Raw genomic sequence first — 11,762 nt, 5'->3', positions numbered from 1 at the left:
GCATTCCATTTATACTTAACCTAAAATTAAATTAAACCTACTTCGTCGATAGCGCATAAAGCAAAATAGAATAAATGCATTCTTTAAAATTCACTGTATTTATTTACCATAGAGACACCCTGGAGCTAGTTTCACTTAACAGCGTTACATTTCATTCATTTTATAACTCGGAATGCATAAAAATGATATCATCTCAAGAATTAAATTATATTACCTGAAGAAATAAATTATATCATCTGAAGAATTACATATTTTGCCTAGGCTTTGTGTATAATGCATAAACATTCTATAGAATGACAAATGCTCTTTATTAAAAGATGTTCATTCCTCAAAAGTACAAATGTTATTTTGAAAAAGTAATGAAAGAGTCCCATTAAAAATCTGTCATTCAAAATACGTAAAAAAGTAGCGAGATGAATTTGATACAACATTATAAATTTGTATTTTTTATCTGGTCGAGACTGGGAATCAGTAAGACAACAATCTACCTGACAACGGAAATTAATTTCAGAAATAGTCATAAGTTTCACAACAATGCCCTTTATTAATAACTTTTTGTTTTTTCCGGCAGAGCTCACAAAGGTGGTTGTACAGTTCAGTATCATTTATGTGCAATGTTTTTGTATTTGGTTGAAAGTTCTTTCAACATTCTGTCGCTTCGCCCATGTCCAGTACTCAAATGAGTTTTCATGAAGTACGGGAAATAACTCGGCATCCGCAACGTAGTACTGTACAGTATTGACGCTTCCTTTAAAATGATAAATCAATGTACTTTTCTTTTCCACAAATACACATCTTAGCGATTCAGGAACCATTAGTCCCATGGTTCCTTCTTAGTAGTCATTTGGGTTTTCATACATGATTTATTAACTTCTAGTAAGTAGTTTAGGTTCTTCAAAATGAATCAAAAATGTATTTCATGCTTTGCCTGTTTCTCATTTGGTATTCCTAGGAAATGTATGAAATATGAATAATTTCATACATTCCCAGCTAGTTATAGGTATTATGTACAATGCCTTTTAATTTTTTTATTACTACGGAATTCATATTTCATGAATCATCTTCAAGAATTAGATATAAAAATATACAATTTTAAAAAATGTGTTTTAGTAATATAATGCACATGCGAAATTTCATGTGAACAGATGCCTATGAGGGCTGAAAGTTTACATAAGAGAATACTAAATCATTTGTTCGAACCATTTTAAATAAAACTAATAGAAAACAAAACAAAAGGCGCTATGCCATTCAATTGACTTCTCTACATAAAAACAAGCACTAATCTGCTGCAAATAACAGGAATGATTAAGCATTCAGCAATATAATTGAGATAAACATAGCGAGCAGGGTGCATGCACAATGCTTACTCACCTAACGGAGGCTAGTCTCCAGATATATTGCTCAACCCTGAATGCAGCACAAGAAAGATATTAAGAATGCAGGCATAATAGAATGAATGCAAATAACACTGCTTAAGGAATGATCGAAGAATATGCAAAGAAGCACACTGCACAAAATAAATAAAAAAGTAAAATGGGACAATGCTATATCTGCCGTTCTACTAGGGAAACCCGTAGAAAAGATGAGTGTTCTTAAACGTATACTCTAATATTTCAAGTCTCGTAAACTAGCGTTAGTCCTGCATATACTCTTAATATTTTCTAGTCTCATCTTCAAGTGTTCGCTACCAGTAACCAGTTCAATATGCCAAGCAGATATAAAATGGTGCTCCGTGTAAAAGTGAACCGCACATGTTTTTCAATGAACACAGTTTTCAACTCAACACGAGTGAGTACAATGAACGTGACAAGCAAATATTAAATAGGAACTCTGGAAATATGTGAATAGCACATAGGATGCACATTAATATACCCAGTTGATACTGTTCGTTTTAATGCATCAGAATAACTTCTTATATCCAAATTCTACAGTCAACATTCTCTATAAACTCACAATCACAATGCATAAAACACTGCTAAAATACTCATTCAGCACAGGGTTTCTTTAATAACCCATCTTCCAGAGTAACTTATAAATTTCGCTACAATTTTTAATACTCCACGGAAAATTTTGGCTGGGCCTAGTGATAATAGAATGCTCCATCAATTGAGTCATACAACAGGAGGTACAGCAACTCAGCTGGTGGTAAGTAAGTAAGCGTACACTCTCTCTAGGGTAGAAACTTCTTCTTTTTAGGCGATCAGATGAGTACCGTTCACTCGCTGAAATAAACCGGTTCTTATTTATAACTTACAACTCACTAATAATAACCTTGATGAAAAAATTCGAGAAAAAATGTAACCTTATTCGGGTACAGTATTATATTTTAATTACGCTAAAGCCCTCCAGGAATATCTGCCTAAAGAGAGTGATGCCTTCGTGGAGGATTTTCGAAGTAAAACTGGTTCGTATACATGTTACACATCAGGAAAAGCACGAAAACGTCATGCAGCCAGCCCGTTTGCCGGGATTCCAACCTACTAATGTTCAGCGACTTTACTGCTCGGCCAAGTTAGGCATAGATATTTTCAGAGAATTTCTTTGCTCCTGATTTTATTTATTGAGATGATGGTAAAGCCTTGAGGGCTATCTATCTAAGGGAAGGATGCCTTCATATAAAGGACTTTCTAAGGGAAACTGGCTCGTATACACATTTCAAATGGTGAAAGCCACGAAATGACTCATGCAGCCAATCCATTTGCGGAATTTGAACATCGTATCGAACTACCAGTGTTCAGCGACTTTATCGCTCGGCCGCTGGTGGGCTGTTTGCTCCTGAAGAGAAGAGACTTGTGTCCGATGCTTTCAAAATCAACAGAGTTATTGAAAATCTACATCAAACTAAGGCTGAGTTTGCACCTAATATGTATAACTGAAATTTCAAATTAAAATTACAAACCACGATGTTTGGCGACATTTTGTTGTTTGGCAATTTTTATAATGCCTTTTAAATTGTTTTGGCGGCTTTATTTTTTGTTTGAGGAATTTATTTCAGTTTAAAAAATTATCCTACAATTATCTAATTATTATAATTCATATTAATATAATTATTGATCATGATAGTGATGTATTTACAGCAATGAAAATATTACTCATCTTAATTTTTGCTCAAACTCAGTCTTGAGAATTTTAGATTAAATACTGGAAAATTGCCGCGAATTCGCAAACAGATGTTTTGAACAGATACAATCAAAATTTATTAATATTTTAAATCTGTGCGTTAGCCATTTTTTTGTATGGTTGGAAAGTGCTTTCAAGCATCAAAATTCTAAGTAATAACTTCCATTATTGAGATTTTCAAGGAAGCGAGCAGAATACAGTCACTTGAAAAAAAAAAAGACTTATGCGAGATTATCGCTTAAAATGCACAAAATGGTTTTTACAATCAATGTCATTTGAGGCTGCAGTTTTATTAATTAAAATAAAAATACTAAATTTCAATTTCCTTTTTCTGAATTTTTCATATTTTTAGCAAAAAAAGATGCAAAATCTTACTGCGGTATGCTTCGGCTGAAATTTTTAAGAGTCTGCATGAGATTATTCTCTCTTTATAGATGCACATAATCATTTTTACAATCAATGTTATTGCGATGTTGAGATTTTCTGTATTTAAACAAAAATGTTAGTTTTCAGCTTTCAATTACTGATTCAGATTTTTACAGCAACAAATGAAAACTTTTATTGCAGTGGCTTTCCATAATCCAAGCAGAATAAAGCTGCTTAAAAATGAGAGACCCACGTGAAATTATCGCTCGAAATGCTAAAAATCATTTTTCTAATCAATGCCACCCTCACGTTGAAGTTGTACTAAATTTAAATAAAAAAGTTATATTTCAAATTTAAAACACTTCGATTTCTAAATTTTAAACATTTCTATTGCTTAGAAATGCAAAAATCAAATGTGTAAAATAAAAGATACATATAAAAATATTTCAGTAGTTTTAATCGCATCACAAATACCTTTTCTCCCCCCCCCCACTTTTACGGTCGGGAAGAAATCAAAGTGAAATTATGTTTACAAATTATGTTTCAGTGACTTGTTTTATTTTCCCATGTCTTATTTCCTATAGCAGGTAACAATCAAATCCTAAAAAGACTTACAGATATGATAGGACATAACACTGTTCTCTCTACCAAGAATCCATTCCTTGTTCCTATCTATAGGCTTGCTGGTGGGAGCGAAGACGATGATCAGATAACGTTACAATAAACTCCTGCACAATTCATCCCGGTTGACCATTTCATGGAACTGAAATGAAATGAAGAGCAATTTCTTAGATCATTTGAAAAAGTAAAAGCCGGAGAACGTGTCACATCTCCTTTAAACGAAATGATTTGAATAGTCACAAATGCAGATTCTCTTTTGAAACGAATCAAATTATAGAATTTTTTTTTTTTTTACTTCCAACCGCAGCGTACAAACAGAACAAAACAAAACAGAATGCACACAAAACAAACAGGATATTGTACAAACAATGCAATAGAATGCAGTATTGTGCAAACAGAACTCAGTGAACATATAATGTTAAAAGCCAATATCTCATCATTTGCCCTCCTAGTGCTCCAGTAACTTTGTTGTTGTTACTTATGCTCACTTGTCTGACTGTAAAATCAGCCCAAACCCACAAAATTCCTCTTGGCAAGGAGTGCAAGATACGCCTGTCGTTGGCAACAGCATTGAGCACCTTACAGGTGACGGTGCTATTTAGCTCAGTTCCACCCTCCATTTTGATGGAGAGCACCCCTGGAAGATGGGTCGATGGTCTCCCACCCCTTTCCCCTTCCACCAAGCCACACGAGAGGACTTTCGGCTCGCTGCATATCCAGAGTGTCACCATGTCACGCAGAAACTAAACTTTTACAAACATTCATGCCTTGTCCAAGATTCGAATTCGGGCTCTTCAGCATGGCAGTCGGCCACGCTGACCACTATACCAGTTGGCCGGCCCAATACCTCTTCACCTCAGAGACATGGACGTAATCAAAATTACTTTATTCTAAATGTACTATAGTATACATATTTTAGTTGTATATGTACCTTATTTGTAATATGGAATTATATTGTTGCGTCTGTATGGGTTCGTTATGAATTGTTCGATGAAAAAAATGAATAAAATTTATTATTATCAAAAAAAAAAAAAAAATTGCTTAAATTATCTCAGATATTCCCACACTATCCCAATATCTCAAGCAAATATCTTTTAAACCACTAAAAAGGTTAAAAGTTAGAGAAAGCTAAACAGATTTCACCGCAGCAGTTTTCTAAACAAAACTCATAAAACAACTAACTAAAGAATTGAGAGGTTTTCATGCCGCTCATAAAAGCTTTTTAAATGTACAAGAATTTTTTGACACTTTCTCGAAATCAAAAAGAGATATTTATTTATTAAATGCACATGCTCTTGTATTTTTAATTTTCAGGCATAGCCTTTTCTTAATATTCGTCATGCGCTGCACTGCACGGGGAATAAAACAATTTAATTTATAATTCTACTAACATTAGCTATTTCTATACCAAATCCGTAACAATATGTAATATGTTGTACTTTAAATGCGACATGGTGTATGAACCAAAGTATTATTGTATGGCAATGTACTATCTGCCAAGCCTCTTGTATGGCACTGTATTTCAATCAGCGACTGGTGTTAAGGCCTCTCACCCTTTCCCATACCATCTTGGGATGCTCTGGACAAGGGGAATGCTAATTAATTGCTATTGTAGATGTGCGGTGCTTGTCACCTCAGAGGCTCCATGCAGCACCGGGCACATTACGATAGGGGTCCTGTCCATTTTTCATTTGAGCCACAGCTGGGCAGTTTGGGTTAGTAAAAATACCAGAACAATAGAAGTGGCATGCCCAGTGCTTAAATTGTGGCGGAGCCCAGCTCCGGTGCTTCTAAATTTTTAAGATAAATTACAATTGTAGCCAGAACACACCGGAGCCCTAAATAAGATGAGCTCCAGTACTACTTTTATAAAACTAAACCACAATTTCAAGGACAAAAATTAGAATTCCTAACGTTTTAGTTTAACAATAAGCAGATCTTGCAATACTCTATTTCCCTAGAAATACGAGCTCATGAGAACATGAGACGTTCAAGTAAAGTCCCCTCACTCACAACTCACATGTGGAAACCTTTCCGTTTAAGAAGGGCAATAAATTTGGGGGAGTTTGTTTAGGAACGCGTACATTTCTCGCCATGCCATCTTATCTAGTGCATTCTTATCGATGCTTACAGCTAGTTACCCTTCCAGGAAAGAAAATTTGTGTTCTTAAATGTGCATTAAGTGACAGCGAGTACAGTAAGGGGAAATACTGAGATAAACTGCTCAAGCACATCCTACACATCGTCTTCTCAGAGTATCCACTAATGTAACCAAATACGGGGGTGCAAAAAGCGTAACCAGAACTTCGCATTCATTCTTAACAGATTCAGACTCATTTTACCCCTGACATACATCGCTTGATGGCTATAATTGTTGGCTTTAGTTTTTCCTTATGCAAATTTTGATCGGAGTTCAATCGGTGGTAAGCTAACGTAGTTGCCGCTGATTGGCCGAGTATTATATGTACGCCGGTATTGGCGAATGAGTTATAATGGAGTTAGCATAATGCTAGTTTTCTTTCACTCAAATGATTTTAAATGTAAAGGCTACAGTACTAACTTATTTTATTTTAATTTATGGAATAAAGCATGAATTTTATTTAGATTAGTCTTAGCTTTATTTAAGGGAAGCAAAATATGATTTGCATTTATCTCCACTGCCATAAGGCTTATGGGCCCAGAGCCAACAGCTAACCTGTTACCCAGTTCAACTCAGCATTGAATGAATGTAGATGAAGAGGGCCGTTATCCATGAAAAGAAGCTGACCTGTCTTAGAAGTTTGTTCAAGTCGTTGTGCTCACGCTTAATTGAAGATGTCATTACTACCTGAAAGTTTTGAGCTGCTAAACCATGACAACTGGGATCGATGGAAAGTCGATATTAAAATGCTGGTACTGGATAGAAATTGTTGGATCTTCATAGAGGATGAAGAAGAAGAATTAGATAAAAGTACAACAAGACGTGAAAAGCAGGAATTCACACTGAGAGAGAACAGAGCCTCCACTATATTATATTATGGAATTAAAACTGAGTTCAGGCCGCTGATACAAGAATGCTCAAGTGGTAAAGAAGCATGGGAAGTTCTACAGAAGCAATTCGAACTCAAAACAAAAAGAAAGGATAATTCAGTTACTGGATGAATTTTTTAGCATTAGATATACCCCAAATGAAGAAATAGGATTATTCATCGCGAGGATAAAAATGACTGCAAAGTTGGCTGAAGCTGCACACAACTTGCCAGATCTTTTTAAAGGATTTCAGGCAATAAGGAGATTACCCAAGGAATACGCCGGCATTGTACAGTTGATCTAAGGTGGAAGGACGAAGATTTTACGCTGGAAAGAATTGCTGAAGAACTGGTAAGGGAAGAAAGCCGACTTATGGTAAATGCTGATTTAGAAGACAGCAAGGTAAGCGTGTTCAATACTATTAGTTCAAATGCAGGGAAAGATACGCAGGGAAATGGGGAACAAATTCAGAGAAATGGGGAATATGAGAATAGGACCTTGTTTCATTGTCATAAATTTGGACACTTAATCGCTCAATGTGAAGAAAATGTAAGTAAAAATCAGAAATTTAAAATAGACGATAATAATGGACAGTTTAAAGATAAAGAATTAATGTTAGTAGAAAATTATGTAACAACTACAGATAAAGGAGGTAACGCAGGTAAATTTAATTGGGTCGTAGATACTGCAGCTACAACTCATTTCTGTAATAATAGAAATTTAATGACAAATTTTGAAGAAATAGTTGATATACGTATGTCTTTAGCTGTAGGAAATTCTGAAAGTAAAGTACAAGGAAAGGGTACCGTCAAATTTGCAGTAAAAGTAGGCAATCGAATAAATTGGATTGAGTTAGATAATGTGTTATATAATCCAAATCTAAAAAGAAATTTACTATCGGGAGCAAGGTTAGAAAAGGCAGGTGTTCATTTTGTGATTTCAAAAGGGAAGATGTGGATATATTTTAATAATTGGGATAGATTATGCTACGCTAAACGATATGACGGACTTTATCACGTAAAACCATTTAGATATGCAACAGATAAAAAGGAAGCTGGTTACGGTACAGAAATTGGAAAGTTAAATAAAGTAGACAATACGATGCTATGGCTTCGGAGATTTAGCCACGTAAATTTTGATTATGTTAAGAATACTAGTAAGAATCAAAGCGTGAAATGGTTACCAGAAATTGAAAAACCAATGGAGAGGTGTGAACCGTGTATTATTGCTAAATCTAGTAGAATAACTTTTAAAACTGTTCCGAAGAGATCAAATAAACCATTGCAGTCGGTTTATTTAGACGTTTGTGGCCCACTCCCAGTTTCATCTAACGGTGGGAGTAAATATTTCCTCACTATTGTGGATGACTATAGTAGATTAGTAACAGTGTATTGTATGAAAAAAAATTAATCATTCTACAACTTTAAGAATTATCATAGGCAAATGGAAAGACTGACGAATAGGAAATTAATAAGTATACGCACCGATAACGGTGAGGAATTCTGCAACAGGCAATTCGAAGGGTACTTAGCCGAAAATGGAATTAGTGTTGAACGCACAAACGCGTACAGCCCAGAAGAGAACAGTGTGTGTGAACATTTTAACGGAACGGCATTAGATGCAGTTAAAGCTATGCTTAATGATGGTAAAATGGGAAAAGAATGGTGGGCAGAAGCTCTTGGCTGTTTCATACATACATGGAACAGAGTATGTCATAAAAGCAACCGAACCCCTTATGAAATGTTTCTAAATAGAAAACCCAATGTTGTTTATTTTAAAATATTTGGTAGTTGACATGCGAAAACAGATTAGAAATAAATTACAAATGAGGTGCAAAGAAGAAATCATGGTAGGATATGTGAAGGAAACTATGGGTTATAGGATATGGCTACCAGAAGAACGCAGATTAATAGAAACCTGTAATGTGAAGTTCGTTGAAAAATTGAATTTGATGATACTTTGATTTCTGTTCCAGGATGCCATTTGCTTCCTGGAACAGAAATCAGACAAAAACTGGGATCGATGGAAAGTCGATATTAAAATGCTGGTACTGGATAGAAATTGTTGGATCTTCATAGAGGACGAAGAAGAAGAATTAGATAAAAGTACAACAAGACGTGAAAAGCAGGAATTCACATTGAGAGAGAACAGAGCCTTCACTACATTATATTATGGAATTAAAACTGAGTTCAGGCTGCTGATACAAGAATGCTCAAGTGGTAAAGAAGCATGGGAAGTTCTACAGAAGCAATTCGAACTCAAAACAAAAAGCAAGGATAATTCAGTTACTGGATGAATTTTTTAGCATTAGATATACCCCAGACAAAAACTAAGTTTAAAAGACTAGAGGAACCTGAGCTATTAGCAGAATCAGATGAAGAACAGGAAACTTCTAGAGAAGAAATAAAGTTCTCAGATGATAAATTTACCCCGAAAGAAGAATCAGACTTAAACTGGCAAAGAAAAGCAGTTAAAAGGCCAGACGGAAGATGTACAGACATATATTATTATGTAGAGGGAACAGACACCCGTTTTAGATCCTATAATGATATTGAAATGTATTGTGAGGCAAGAAATATTAAATTTGAAAAAGATAAGTTTGATTTTATTGGAAAAAACGAATACTCGGGTTAATTTATTATTTATTAATTTTGTAGAAAAGGAGACTAGCTCCGTGTCTGAAGAGGCAAATTCTGTAGAAATTGTTATATCACAAAATTTTAAAGAAGCACGAAAATCAGTAAATGCCGAAGAATGGGATAAGGCAATGAAAGAAGAAATTGACACAATGAAGAAAAGAAAGGTTTGGGAATTAGTCGAAAAGCCAGAAAATAAAACTATGCTAGGAAACAAATTGTTCTATATGCTAAAAAGAAATGAAAAGAATCAAGTGGTTAGATACAAAGCACGTTCAGTAGCACAGGGATTCAGGCAGAAAAGAGGTGAAGATTTTCATGACGTTTACAGTCCTGTAGTAAATTTTTCAATCATAAGAATATTTTTCACTATACTGGTATGTTTATATATGGATGGACTAATTGTCAGTTAAATGTAAAGAATGCATATTTATATGCAAACCTAAATGAAAAATATATATGACCTAACCAAAGGGATTTATTGAAGAGGAAAATAAAGTGTGTTTATTACACAAGGCCATTTACGGTCTACATCAAAGCGGCCATGAATGGTTCTGTGAATTTGAAAGTACTTTAGAAAATCTACATTTTAAGAAAATACAATGGTGTAATTGTGTTTATAAAAGTTCAGATGTAACTCTCTTGTTATATGTAGATGATATTGTGATTTTTAGTAAAGATCAATATGGTATAAAGTAATTTCACAGCTGAGTAAGTTTTTTGATCTTAAAGTATTAGGCAAAACTGAAATGTTACTTAGAATTGAATTCTTAGAGAACGAGAATGGGGTTTTTATATATCAGCAAAAATATATAGAAGAAACTTTTGAAAAATTTAAACATTTTCAGATACCAATAACTTCACTTCCCATAGATAAAAGCATTATTCTTACCAAATTAGATTGTCCATCTACAAGTGCAGAAATTGCGGAAATGCATACATTACCCTTTAGAAATCTGTTGGGATGTTTAGTTCTTGTAGCTAACAGGACAAGGCCTGATATTACATATGCAGTGAATATCTTATCACAGTTTCAGGAGAATCCTGGAATTAGGCATTGGGAAGCATTGTTGAAATTGCTTGGTTATCTCAATAGTACTAAATTATATAAATTAAAGTTATCGAAGATTAAACATCTAAATTTATATTGTTATTCAGATGCTGATTATGCAAGTAATAGGAATGACAAGTTGTCATTCCTATTATATTTATATTATATTTAGATGGAGTACTGGTAATCTGGAAAACTGTTAAACAAAAAAGTGTAAGTTTATCAACCATGGAAGCGGGGTATATCGCCTTATCTAAAGCAGCGAAGGAATTAATGTGGACAAAAAATGTCTTACAAGATGAAATTTTAAAGTTTAATTTAAGAGAATATAAACTATTTTGTGATAACAAGTCTGCCATTGATTTTTCTAGATCGCCAATAGAAAATCGCCGAACTAAGCAGAGAGACATAAAATATCACTTTATTAGAAGACTAGTAAATGATGGAGTGTTTGACCTTGAATTTATCACCAGTAAATTAAATACTGCGGACTTATTTACAAAAGCGGCGACTGCTGTTAATTTAAGGAAGTTTTGTTTAGATGTTTTCAGTGTTTAAAGACAATAAGTGCTTTCGTATAATAGAATTGAACTATGAACTTCTGTAATTCTATGTAAGTTTTGTTTTTCTATTTGCATGAGGAAAACAGGGCCGTTTGTTGGCTTTAATTTTTCCTTATGCAAATTTTGATCGGAGGTCAATCGGTGGTAAGCTAACATGGTTGCTGCTGATTGGCCGATGACGTCAAGATCTGCGGGTTGGTCGAGTATTATATGTACGTCGGTATCGGCGAATGTGTGTTTTTATGAGTTAGCATAATGCTAGTTTTCTTTCACTCAAATGATTTTAAATGTAAAGGCTACAGTGTTAGCTTATTTTAATTTACGGAATAAAGCATGAATTTTATTTAGATTAGTCTTAGCTTTAAGGGAAGCAAAATATGCTTTGCATTTATCGCC

At 34.3% G+C, this 11,762-nt stretch overlaps 1 long non-coding RNA gene across 10 annotated transcripts in view; it reads right to left on the bottom strand.

The window, feature by feature from the left end:
- The window catches only part of LOC146997288 (uncharacterized), a 64,979-nt gene that overhangs the window by 27,701 nt on the left and 25,516 nt on the right, over positions 1-11,762 (bottom strand). For 8 of the 10 annotated variants that reach the window (XR_015041284.1, XR_015041279.1, XR_015041280.1 and 5 more), the window contains one exon: positions 4,102-4,249. The exons of 1 other annotated variant lie outside the window; for it this stretch is intronic. This is a non-coding gene — a long non-coding RNA (uncharacterized LOC146997288). Of the gene's footprint in view, positions 1-4,101; positions 4,250-10,697; positions 10,797-11,762 lie in introns of all 10 variants that reach the window. One more of the 10 variants, XR_015041276.1, reaches the window with a different exon arrangement.

The sequence above is a fragment of the Stegodyphus dumicola genome, chromosome 5 (genome assembly GCF_044657685.1).
Source record: "Stegodyphus dumicola isolate Sdum_Otavi_A_Nest chromosome 5, ASM4465768v1".
NCBI classification, from domain to species: domain Eukaryota; kingdom Metazoa; phylum Arthropoda; class Arachnida; order Araneae; family Eresidae; genus Stegodyphus; species Stegodyphus dumicola.
Note: the sequence above shows the minus strand (reverse complement) of the source record. Positions and strands in the feature narration are given on the sequence as shown.